Source organism: Euphorbia lathyris, chromosome 3 (genome assembly GCF_963576675.1).
Source record: "Euphorbia lathyris chromosome 3, ddEupLath1.1, whole genome shotgun sequence".
NCBI classification, from domain to species: domain Eukaryota; kingdom Viridiplantae; phylum Streptophyta; class Magnoliopsida; order Malpighiales; family Euphorbiaceae; genus Euphorbia; species Euphorbia lathyris.
Genome location: NC_088912.1, coordinates 13,976,724 through 13,987,938, shown reverse-complemented (window position 1 = coordinate 13,987,938; position 11,215 = coordinate 13,976,724). Strand labels below are relative to the sequence as shown.

Genomic DNA, 11,215 nt, shown 5'->3' with positions numbered 1-11,215 from the left:
AAATATATTCTGAACAAAACGGTGGATAGTTGTCCCACCACTGTTCCCCGTATCTTTAGCCCCTTTACATGCAAGACAGTCAGCAACTGAGTTACCCTATGTTATGGGCCCGCGCATAGGATCTCGTCACAGGTCTTTTCACCGGGAAATTCCCTCGGTTTCCCTTATTGCTCCTGTTCTTCGTAGAACCTATTTTAAAAACGCAGTAGCGATTTGTAAGAGATCGCTTAACTCCCTGTATTGGTTTTTGATTTAAAATTCTCCATCCTTTATTCCATAAAATTCCCCCTATTTTAAGAGAGAGAAAGAATCCTAACAGCACTAGGTATCTTTCCTCAAATAGGATTCTACCACTTAATAATTTGAAGTCCTAACAAAATACTACCAGCTAATAATACGACCTACATCAACTATAATAACATTAAAAAACCTATCCTACAGCAAATGGAACTCCCAAAATAATAAAACTCCTAAATATTAAAAACTCTTAAGTAATAAAAACCCTAAAGAATATAACATAAAACCAACTATCACAACATTTCTTCCCTCTTCGAATAGAGCTTGTCCGCAAGCTCGAATTTAGGAAGGAATTCATATTTGTCATCCTCCTTCATCCTCCAATTCGTCCATCAAAAGGCAAAAGAGTTTCTTACATTTATGTCTTGGTGAGTAAAGTTCATCGCAATTAAAACACAGCCCTCCGGTCTGTCATTTCAGTTTGGGACAACCTTTTGATTGGAGGCAGAGTGTTGTTACTCATGTTTGATGTTGTTAAGGTGTTACTCGCACAAGTCTTTTGATCATTGATGTCGGTTTGAATCGAGGGTGACTTGAGCCCCTTTGGGACTACCAATGAAGAATTGGCCTGCCCCATGCTTAATCCTTGGTTGATTAACAACTTTCCCTCAAAAGCTCTGGCGAAATTCATGGTAGTAACCAGATTTGAAGGATTTTGCATCTCCACATCCATTGTTAAGGTTTCATATAATCCAGTAGTAAAGAAGTCGACTTGTTGCTCATCCCTCACGGACACAGCCCTCGCCAGAAGGGTTTGAAATTGTTCTTGGTACTCTTCCACCGTTCCGGTTTGTCGAAGGTTAGTTAATTCACCCAATGGATTGCTGCTCAATGGTGGTCCAAAACGCAGCAAACAATAGGACTTGAACTGGGCCCAAATAAGTCTGGACTCCTCTTGTTCGAGTCGGTGGTACCATAATTGTGCTTCTCGTGTCATGTGAAAGGCAGCTAACCCTACCATCTCTCTTTCGTCTGTATTTTGATTGCTGAAAAATTGCTCACAGCGGTACAACCAGCCTAAAGGATCCTCCTTTCCATTGTAAGAGGGAAACTGATGTCGGGTATATTTTGGAATGGTGTTTGAATTACGGTGTTGGCCATCGTAATGACATGTTGTCTTTGATTCATTGGATTCCTTTCATGCCTTCTTTTAACTCTCGCAACTGGTGACTGAATTTTTTGTCAGATTCGGTTAGCCGGCAATCCATATCCGGAACCTTTGTCGTCCACTGCTCAAAATCACCCATGACGATAGGCTCTCATACCAATTTGTTATGGGCCCGCGAATAGGATATCGTCACAGATCTTTTCACCCGGAAATTCCCCATATTTATAGATTACTTGCTCTGTAATGTCTTTACACAACGACCTTACATCTCCGTCATCTCAAATTTACAAGCACAAAAAACCCATTGACTATTAGTTATTTAACGACACATCCTCTACATGATTATGAAGTTCCATTGTTAAGATTAATCCAACCTTCTCAATAGTTACTCAACTTGAACTTCTTTGGTCCATGGCACGATCCAGTCTCCATACAGCTTGGCAACCAAGCTTGGATCTATTTTGTATGCTGGTTCATCTTCATGTCCGTCATGAATTACAGTAATCTGTTGCCCAAAAGTTAAGGTTTTTACCTCCACTCTCTTTACGATTGCCTCTTCTACTTTGCTGTATGTCAGCAATTCCATTAGTTTACCACAGTCCATCAACTTCCACAACTTCCATTAAAGGCAATTTGGTCTCGGGGTGTGCTGCTATTTCCTGTGCCTGTGCCCGAGAAGGAAAGAAATGAATGATGTCAAACCAAATGCAGTCAAGTCAGTCCTAAAGGAAAAGCAACAAATATCCTATCTAGTATTTGGAAAACTTGGGTTGGCACTATGTTTAAGAAACCAAATAAAAGAAGATAACCTCAAACAAAATTAGTGCATTAGGCACTAGATTTGATACTTTATCAGTAAGGTGTGGGGGTAGACAACAAGTTGTATATTGAAAGAATATCCTTCAATAACAAATCAACTTAATTTCCTATAACTTTATATTATACTTATAGGATTAAACACTATCTAGACTTGTTGCAGTATGTATAGCCATGCTACCGGCGGTGAGTGCCATATAAGCGGTCCCAAATCATTTCGAACTGACCTGTTATGAACTCACAAAAACAACAGGTATATTTATATTTGACAAATGAGGGTCTTAAAAAAAATTCTAATAATATGAAAATGCCTTTATCCTCTTGGTATTTCTTCATTTTTAAAGTTGTACTAGTACATTAACATTAAAGCTTTATTGTCATTTATCTACAATCAAATATCAATTACCAAAATCCAGCAATCTTAAGCATGAGTTATTCATACCACTTAATATCAAAAAAGTTGTACTAGTACATTAACTAATACACTTGTTATTTTCTTCATTTTTAAAGTTGTACTAGTTATTATGGCCTATCCATTTGCTGCATCCTAGCTCAATATTCTTATCTCGACTGTTCCTCTCTAGTAAAAATGGGTTAAGTTGCTTATTCTAATGGGGTTATCAATGGAAAAGGACATTCATCTCGTAGATGATACATAAAAAATTTCTGGTATATGAAGACGAAATTGAAGACCGCTTAATATTGTTTTGTTGGTATCAATTTCAACCGACTTAACACATAATTAAAATATCATTATCACATCTAATAAACGAATTCTAACAGAAAAAAATAACGATTAACCTAATTTAAACCCACTTATCATACAATTAAAATATCACTATTAGTTAATTGTATAGCTCAACCCTCAAGTTGACAAATTTTGAGGAATTTGCCTAAATACAATAAAACCGACTTAGAATCAACAACCAAAGTACTATAGCCAGGAAAACAAGCACGACCATGAGGTGCACATAAAGGTTCAGTTGTCTTACCTTACAATAATGTATACCTGAATTAAAACCAACTTAGAATCAACAACCAAAGTACCATAGCCAGGAAAACAAGCACGACCATGAGGTGCACATCAAGGTTCAGCTGTCTTACCTTACAATAATGCACTACTTAGAGAAAAATCAACAACAATATGTACTACTTTCCAATATGATACTACCTCCGTTTCATATTACACGTCTTTCTACATACTTTTTTTTTGTTTTATTATACATATCATTTTATATAAATAGTGGAGTCAATAACTAAGGGGCCACAATGTGTTTTTTCTAATATCCTTAATTTCTATACAGCTCTCTAAAACGACATCTAATATGAAACGGAGGAAGTAGTTTTTCAAAACCAAACCTTAAAAGCATGGGATAAATATAGTTTAGCCCATGAATAGGATCACTGTAAGCTATGCTGAATTTGTAGTTCAGTTCAATAACGAACCTTTCCTCATGATCCTACCAGATTCATCTTATCTTCAACAAAGTCTTTTAAAACCAAGCCTTAAAAGCATAGAAAGAATATAGTTTATCCCATAAATAGGATCATTGCAACCTATGTTGAATTTGCAGTTCAGTTCAACAAGGAACCATTCATCACTAGCCTATCGATCCTATCATATTCATCTTATCTTAAACAAGCAATGTTAACAATATGACTCCTGATTTGCACATTTGAACAAGGAATTAGTAATTTAAACCTCAACTTACTTATGTGTTATTATCATCTTCATGATAGTTTTCGCCGGCAACATTCTGCAATAAGTGATAAAATATGTTTTTTTGTTCTTCTTAGTGCCTGGAAGATCTGCTGATGCACTCACGTCTTGACATGAATCTTCTTCCCATTTCTTCACCATGGTTTTTTCTGCACAAAATTAATTAAGTTAAAATAATTGATTCCATCGGGTTTGATTTAAATAAAAAAAAACTAAAACCTTCATTTCTTTACGCTATCATTTAAAGGAAACAAAAGTAACTAAACTAAACATTTGTATCTGAAGCAAACTAGCAAAGTATCCACAAAAATTTCTCATAATACTGTCATGTTTTTTTATTCTAGGTACAAAAGTCCGATAAAATCCATTTTAAATCAAGTGAAATATTGAAGGATAAATAAAACAATTAAACAACTTGGAACACACAATATCAATATTCACATAATGTGAAGAAAGGAGAAGAAAATTAAAATAGGTAAGTATCATAGTTATCAAGTTATTGATAAAAAATAATCTTTGCAGATGTTGTGCTTATTATTACCTATTGTATCAAGAAGGTCTGAATCTTGGAACTTTGTTTCTTATGTCACATGAAAGTATGGCATTGAAACAACAATTTAGATCCACCAAAAAATAGAACAATTGAAAATATTAATATAGTTGAACATTAACCATGCATGTAGTTCAAAACACTGAAGACATTTATCATAATATAAAAAAAACAATGAGTGATTAAAATATCAGTGACCAACACAAAAACTCAGTGATAAAAAACCATACAGTGAAGGGATAGAAGCACATATGAGTAATTAAAGTAATGGAAACTATTTAAAATATTTAAAATTCAGATCATCAGCAGCACTCGGTGACAACTAAGCTAACTCCAGTTACATCAGAAGACAACAAAGATTTAAAAGTTGAAAACTGATAACGTGAGTTAGAATCAAATACCATGATGATTTGAAGACAACAGATCTTAGATTAGATCCAGAAGTACCAAATCAGATGATGGAAATTATCAGATCTTGTTTTTATTCTTTAGGACGAAATCAGATGATGGCCTTTGTTCCCGTTAGAGAGGAGGAACTGGGAAGAATCTGATTAGATCTTAGATTAGAGCCAGGAGGATGAAATCAGATGATGACCTTTGTTGCCGAGAGAGAGATAACGAAAGGTAACTTGGGGTAACTTGGGGAGGAACTGGGAAGAATTTGGTTTAGGGTTTTTACTTTGACAAGCTACTCAAACAGATTAAGCAAAACAGAGGAGATCAACAGCAGCGTTGATGAGAAAGAGTGAAGAGAAGTTTAAAGTAGGGTTAGATTATTCTTTATTCTTGAGTAATTGATTCAATTGAAAAAAATATATATTCAAATTTATTCTTTTGGCAAATATGAAAATAATATTGTGCTTGTAAGGGCAAAAATGAGACTAAGAGTATAAGCTTACAACAACAATGAATATTTTATTTTTTATTTTGATAAAACAGCAACTACAAAAGGTTGGTATAATGGTTTATTTTAGTATTCCCTTACTAGTTAAATTTGTTGGATTTAATTACATCCATGACTACAAATTTTAAGTTTATATCTGCAAAAAATAATTCATCCAAACAACGACAAAAAATTGATTTTTGTAAAACTTTTCTTGCTCGGTCAATTCATAAATTTAATTATATTAATGACTTTTAAATTAAACTATAATGCACAAAATAAATATTTATATAAATATTAATTTTTTTAATTAATGACTTTTCACCACAAAATAAATATTCATATAGAAATTGATTGTCATTTTGTGAGCGAGTACTTATAAGTACAACTTATGGGTCGTCTGCAAATCAATTAGCTGATCTATTGACCAAATTAGGGCTGGGCGCGGATCCTGGAGATACTGGACCTGACCGAATATCCGAGGAAAAAACTCCGGAATTGGACTGGACCGTTGACTTTTTTTGGAGAACCGAACTGGATTGGACCGTTGACTTTTTGTCAAAGAACTGGACCGAACTGGACCGAAATTTATGCAGGACTGGACCGATAACCGGATTGAATTGGATTGGATTGGACCGAACTGAAATAACCGAAAGTTTAACAATAATAAATTTATATTTCATACATTAACTTTATATAAAGAGAAATATTATATAATATATAGTTATATATTTTGTAAGGTTTGGTAAACTAATTACAATAATATAAATTTATAATTTATTAATAAGATATAACATTATAATATAGTCATAATAAGGTCTAAACTTTGATAAGTTTTCTAAACTCTGAACTTTTATATTTCAATTTCTAAACTCTATGTTGTGTACATGGTGTAGATTTGAAGTTTTATATGTTCTGTGTTATATTTGAAGTTTTATATGTTAGGGTATTAGATATAGTTCTTAATTAATTCACAGAAGCTTCCTCTCATGGAAAATCAATTAGGAAAATTTTCTTCACTTGGTTTTTCAGCCATGGAAAATTTTCTAGATAGCCACTCCCACCTTTTCCATCTCATCACCTCTTGTTCAGGGGTCTTATAGCTAAAAAAGCTTTGCTTAATCTGCCAAGGGAGGACAACATCAATCTATGACTGAGATACCGACATTGATGAATTGAACCTATAGAAATGCAGCTATCTTTGCCTACCCCATCCGCCCTTAGTCAGATAACCAAGAATCAAAGAAATTTGATCATCCAAATCTTCAGTGAATAATTAGAAAGTGGACAACTTTTCTATGAAAAGCAGATTGTTGATCATTTGTTAAGAATTCATAATTGTCAATGACATTTTGTTCTTCAAGTGATTGTGAAATATCACTGAAGAAAAGAATAGAGATTACAATAAATATCATGAAAATCCTCATAAGAGATACCATTTTTTGTGTGTTTATATTATTTTGAAATAATGGGAATGGGGAAAAGGGATGCTAATGAGTTGGTGGCACAAGTCATAAAGATTATTATTGCATTGTTAGATGAGTATATAGTGCAAAATGTGCAAGAAAATGTGAACCTTGGAGCACATTCTTCTAGTTTGGATGAAGCAGATGATGACATTGATGATGAGATTGATGATTATTTTTTAAATATTGATAAAGATATGTCAATTGAGGGAGAATGGGAAATATATGTCAATGAGGTACCTGAAAAATATGTAATTGAGTTTGACCTTCTATTGTGGTGGAAGGTTAATGCTATGCGATATCCTACTTTATCCAAAGTTGTAAAAGATGTTTTTGCAATTCAATGCTCAACTGTGGCTTTTGAATCTACGTTTAGCACAGGTGGTAGAACTTTGGATCAATTTAGGAGTTCTTTAACTCCTGCTAGAGCTGCGGTTTTGATTTGTTGTCAAGATTGGTTGAAAACTTCAACTCAAGCTTTCAAGCATGAAGAAGAAGTTGAAGATCTTGATGCTATTGAAGAAGGTAATATTTACTTACCAATTATATTTCATAGTTTTATTTTAATTAAATATTTATGAATACTAACTATATAAATGTTATTTAATTTGTAGAAATTAGTTCTGATCCTGAAATTGCATCATCTCTTTTATCCATATTTCAATTGGATATCTAAGGTTTTTTTAACCGAATTAAATGCACTTTGGTAAGCATATTTTTTTCCCTTTTACTTTTTGTTAGTGTGTTGATTAGTTTTATTGAAGTGAAAGCTAATTAATTTAACATTTGTTGATTCACTAATATGGTAAATTTTATATGTTTAGGTTGATGTTTGGCTTTTACTGCCTTTGCTTTGGAAAATAAGGAATTTGTTGTGTTAAGAAGATTCAATTAGAAATTGGGATGATGATTAGAGAGATTTTGCTAATGAAGTGTTATCTTTTTTGAATTAAAGGTTGTTTGTTTTTATGGATTTGTTATTTTGTAACTTTGATTTTGTGGGTTTTTTTAGTTTTGTTGTCTTAATACTTTGATTTTGTGGGGTTTTTTTTAGCCTAAATTTTGTAAATTAAATTTTTAATATATTGTTTAGGACTTAAACTATTAGATATTTATCCGAATCACCGAAAAATTATATTGGATTGGACCGGAACCGAATCTCCGAATCCCCGAACTGGACTGGACCGAAATTTTGGGGCAATTCAATTCTGGAGATTTATTCTTTCAATCCAATCCTGGAGATTTCCTTTTATTAATCTCCGAATTTCAATCCAATACTGGAGATTCATGAATCCCCGACTTGGACCGAACTGTGCCCAGCCCTAGACCAAATCATTAACAGTGTTTGTGATGTCAACATCTTTAGACAAGATGACGTCTTTCATATGCTTTGTCTGGAGGGAATCTGCTGAAGTATAATGAAAATCGTGGTGAAAAGAGCTGAAACAACATCAAATTTTCTTACAACTGTTACAAAAAGTGCACATGTATAGGTTGGTAAAAATCACGGGAAATTTTGAAAGTCTTTTATGAAGATGGTTAGTTTTGTGGCATATCATAATGGGACACTGTATACGAAAACAGTGTGATCCATAATTCTAGTTAATGAAAAATAATAGATTAATTGTTCTTTCCAACGAAGCTTGATAAGTTTTCAATTCTCATTCTATGATATTCACTTTTATGGCAACTAAACTAGTAGACCTTTGTCTGAAATCAAGAGGTTACTATAGTAAAGAAAAATGAATTATCCCAATTTTTGCTCTTCACCGTTTCTCATAACTTTGTACAGCTTTAATCTGTTTTTTTAATAATATCGGCCTTGGTACAGGAGTTCTGCAGGGGGTACCGATCTAGTTGGGATGTCTTGCGCTCCAACCTGCCATTCGCCTGGCTTCATTCAAAAAATGTAATAGATAAAAGAAAAAGTATTATGGGAGAGTAATAGAATAAAAAGTGAGATGATATTAACTAGAAATAGTAGGGGTCTCTAATAGAATGTAGTCATACACGAGTCATTGGAAAGGAGATGCATTGTTTGCTTGTGTCAAGAATATGGTATTATTAATCCTTGAAACTAGTTTAGCTCCTACTTCAACATTTAGTAGCCTGTATTTCCCATGAATTCCATGTCGAGCTATTGTATTGTCCTTTCCAAATTTCCAATTGTCAATACTAGAGAAGAATTTGAATCTTGGTCATTTATCCGAACCTTCAAGGAAAAATTATAATCAATACATTTAGACTTCAAGAATGTGATTAAATTAAAATTTGGTATATTTGTTGAAATTGAGGGACTAAAATTGCTATTTAATAAGGATTGGAATTGTAACTTGTTTGTTTTGAAGGAAACTAAAATGGCACAAAAACAAAGAAAATATTTTTTATTAACTTCTCCTACACTAGTACAAAATTAGAACACAATTCACTCTAATTTATATTCATTTCTAGCATATCTTCCACCTCTCCATCTTTTGCATACAATTGTTTATTTTATTTTTTTCTTTTCTTTTTTCAAAGTAAAAGTATTGAGAGTCAATGTATGATTCTTTTCTTTTTTCAAAGTAAAAGTATGGAGACATCAACTTGAATATTTTTGTCTCCATCCATCACATGCATGTCTAACCCACACCTTATTTATTTATTTTTAACATACCCCTTAAACTTAATTTTTCGAGATTCCCAGTTGAGCTCTAAAATGACTGAACACATCGTATTTCAGCGGCTTCTTGAAAATATCTGCAATCTGATCTTGCGTCTTTACGTATTTCAGTATCACCTCCTTTTGCTGAATACATTCCCGAATAAAATGATACCTCGTGTCAATGTGTTTACTCCGATCATGGAACACTGCATTTTTAGCTAATGCCAATGAACACTTGTTATGGATATAAACCTCCGTTGGATCATTTTGACTCATCTGAAATTCTTTTAGCAATTTTCGAAGCAAAATTGCATGACAGACACATGAGGTTGCAACAACATATTCAGCTTCACAGGTTGACAGTGTCACAATTGCCTGCTTCTTCGAACTCCATGTAAATGAAGTATCACCCAGACAAAATACAAAACCATTTGTACTTTTTCGGTCATCCTTGTCACCGGCCCAGTCACTATCACTGTACCCAACTAATTTGAAATCATCAGATTTTGAATAAAGTAAACCCAAATTAGTTGTACCTTTCACATAACGGAGAATTCTTTTGGCTGCGTTCCAATGTGACACCGTTGGGACTTCCATGTGTCGACTTACTAAGACAACTACATAAAGAATATCCGGTCTCGTACATGTCAACTATATGAGACTTTCGACCAAGCTTCAGAATAATGTCGGATTTACTCTGTCTCCACCTTCATCTTTTGTCAACTTGATTCCACATTCGACTGGCGTGCTGGCGGATTACAATTTTCCATCTTGAACTTCTTTAAGATCTCCTTCGCAAAACCACTTTGAGAAATAAAAATTCTGTCGTCATTCTGCTTCACTTCAATGCCAAGATAATATGACATTAGACCAATGTTAGTCATCTCGAACTCACGAGCCATTGTCTTCTTGAACTCTTCAAACATCTTAGTATTGTTCCCTGTAAAAATGAGATGATCCACATACAAACAAACAAGTAACATATCTCCATTTTTCACTTTGCATACAGGGCATATTCATATGGGCATTTGACAAAACCATTTTCTTGAAAATATTTGTCAATGCCACTATTGCAGGCTCGTGGTGCTTGCTTAAGACCATAAAGTGGCTTTTTCAATTTTAGCACTTTATTTTCTTGACCTTTCACAACATACCCAAGTGGTTGTTGGATATAAATTTACTCTTCCAGATAGCTGTTGAGAAATGCAGATTTCACGTCCATTTGATTGGTTCTCCACCCGTGTTGAGCAGCTACAGAGTCTGATAGTCTCCATTCTGGCAACAGGAGCAAAAACTTCATTGTAGTCAATTCTGGGTCGTTGACTGAACCCTTTCGCCACCAGTCTTGCTTTATGTCACACAATTTCACCGTTTGCATATTTCTTTGCTTTGAACACCCATTTAACTCCAATGGGTTTTTGACCGGCCGGAAGTGATGTCAGCTCCCATGTTTTATTTTTCTCGATAGAATGAATCTCCTCTTTCATGGCTTTTCTCCATTTTTCATCTTTCATTGCTTCTTCTTGATCTGTTGGTTCATCATTAACAAAATGACAATAAAAAGTTAATTCATCATTGAGATTTCTTGTTACATCATAGAGATCTTTAATAGGTATGATTTTTTTTGGCTTTCCGAGCGGATGTTGATCTGAACTGTTTTCATCACTCGAGGACAAACTAGAACTGGATGAGCTTCCTGATGTTGAACTGGTTGTTGGTGTTGTGGCTGCG

At 33.9% G+C, this 11,215-nt stretch overlaps 1 long non-coding RNA gene across 1 annotated transcript; it reads right to left on the bottom strand.

The window, feature by feature from the left end:
• Positions 1-273: 273 nt before the first annotated feature.
• Positions 274-5,259, bottom strand: LOC136224120 (uncharacterized). Its single transcript, XR_010686294.1, has 3 exons — positions 4,893-5,259; positions 3,934-4,090; positions 274-2,070 (listed from the first exon to the last, which is right to left on the bottom strand). It is a non-coding gene; the product is annotated as an uncharacterized lncRNA (long non-coding RNA).
• Between the last annotated feature and the right edge of the window lie 5,956 nt (positions 5,260-11,215).